A 2500-nucleotide genomic window follows, 5' to 3' on the forward strand; every position below is an offset into this window, starting at 1 on the left:
GAAATAAAAAAAAATTAAAAAAATCTCTCTGAATTTGTCACATCCAAAAAATTTGATATAACAAATTTTCCACAAGTTGCTTAATTCATCAGTTTTCTTATTTTCCCTAATACTTTCTTGTATAAATGATATAATCCTCTGAGTATGCAGGACCTCGATCCATATTTACTACTGCTTTCCAAAACGTTAATCTTCGGACCGGTGTAGATGCAACTTTTTTTTTTTTATCGTCGTTCTTTTATTTGCCATCTTGATGCGCAAGTAGCACTTAACATTTCTCACTGCCAGGTCAGTTCCAGCAGCCAGCAAGCCAGAAACTGTTCTTAAGCATCTCAGTTTGAGTCCGCCACTCTCTCCTCTTCAGTCTTGTATCTGCCGCCCAGCCCACACACCCATAAAAAGCAGCTGACACAACAATCCCTCATGCATACCCATATTTGCATCCAAAGACCCAGCCCTTTCTTTCTCTCTCCAAATCTACTCTCCTAAAAATACTCTTAAATCCTTCAAAGCACACATTCCACCACGATTCCACTGTATTTCTTACTTTATACATTTATATACTCGTCTCTCTTCTGGCACTTATTCTTTCTTTCTTTCTTTTTTCTTTTTTGGCACGTTCTTCACTCCTAAGACTCATTCAGATTCTCTTAAAAAAAATCTGAGGACATTATATTTACTTTCACGTCTTAGAAAATTTAATTTCCTCTTTGCCTTGTTGAAAAGCTGAATTTAAAACTGTGATGGGAAGAAATTGCCTTTCAGATAGAGTGATAGATGACTGAAATAGACTCAGTAACCAGGTTGTTTGTGGCGAATCGATAAAGAGTTTTGAAAGATTAGATAAATTTATGGGTAGGGATGAAAAGTGGATATAGGTACGAGTATTTATGCATAAGCTGCCACCTGAAGCTTTACTAACCTCTTCTTTCTCTTTCCAAATATGCTCTTCTTAAATCTTCTTCTTAAATCCTTCAAAACACACACATCTTACCACGTTTCCGTTGTATTCTTTAGGTCAAAATCTCTCTCTCTCTCTCTCTCTCTCTCTCTCTCTCTCTCTCTCTTGCTCGTTCTTCACTTCCAAGGCTCATTCAAATTCTATAGGGAAATCTGAGGTCATTATATATTTACTTCCACGTCTTAGAAGTTTTCCTTTTGTCTCATGTTCTTGTTCACCTAACTCTTACATCACAAGTCTTTCAGTTCTTGTATTTTTCTTCTGTTTCGTGGTATCATTCCAACAAACGCTGTGGTGGTCTTTCATTACATTGCTTCGTCACACCACACACACACTTCCTTGACTCTGGTATCGTAAGAGCCTTCTGAAACTCTTGGAATCTCCTCTCGTTTGTTTTCCTTTATTAATTGTTAACCATTTCACGTACTAATAAAAAAAAGGTGTGACTTGTGCTTCGTTTGCAGTTATTCTGGCCAGATTCTATTTTCTTTTTCTTTATATTTTTCTCTATTCATTATCTATTTACTTATTATTATTTTTCTTTTACAATTTCTCAACTATATAACCAGGTTGAGTTTTAACTTTCTTGTTATTTCATGTTATTCATGTTCAACATCAACAACAACAGCAAATAGTAAAAAATATAATCGAAGTGACGATAATAATAAATAGAAGAAAAGGACAAGAAAAACTGAATAAAAACAACAACAATAATTACCCGTCCTTCCCCCTTAACACACACACACACACACACACACACACACACACACACACACACACAGAAATACCTGGATAAAGGTCAAGGTCTTGTTGCGAGAAATAAAGAAAAAAGCCAGACCTTTCTCAACGAGCTTGCAAATGAAGGACAAAGGAAAGCCTCACACATAACACACACACACACACACACACACACACACACACACACACACACACACACACACACACACACACACACACACACACACACACACACACACACAGGTGACTCGCTCCTAATAAGGCGAGGGAGCAGATGCAAAAATAATAATAATAATGACAGATAATAACAGAGTGGTCACAGGGGCGCGGATCACCTCCTGACTCCTGTGACTCCCGCCTCACTCACCTCAACCTCAGGAAGGATTGGTGTGTGTGTGTGTGTGTGTGTGTGTGTGTGTGTGTGTGTGTGTGTGTGTGTGTGTGTGTGTGTGTGTGTGTGATATCGACACATATATAACTGTATATCGTACGTAAACACACACAAACACAAACACAAACACACACACACACACACACACACACACACACACACACACACACACATTAAGAAGACATGGTGATATAGGGAACAGTAAGTATTCGCTAGAAAAGTTTGTGATCTCAATGAGTGAAATATTGAAGTAAATTTAGAAACTTGATCTTTCGGTTGTAAATAATGGAGTGCGACACCTGCTATTCAAATCATCCCACGTGGTGTTGCTGGGCGAAAGTAAAGCTACACATGTCATAAAAAAAACTAAACATGTCGATCATTCATGTTAATATTACGAATCAAACTTG

This window comes from Portunus trituberculatus, chromosome 44 (genome assembly GCF_017591435.1).
Source record: "Portunus trituberculatus isolate SZX2019 chromosome 44, ASM1759143v1, whole genome shotgun sequence".
In the NCBI taxonomy this organism is placed as follows: Eukaryota; Metazoa; Arthropoda; class Malacostraca; order Decapoda; family Portunidae; genus Portunus; species Portunus trituberculatus.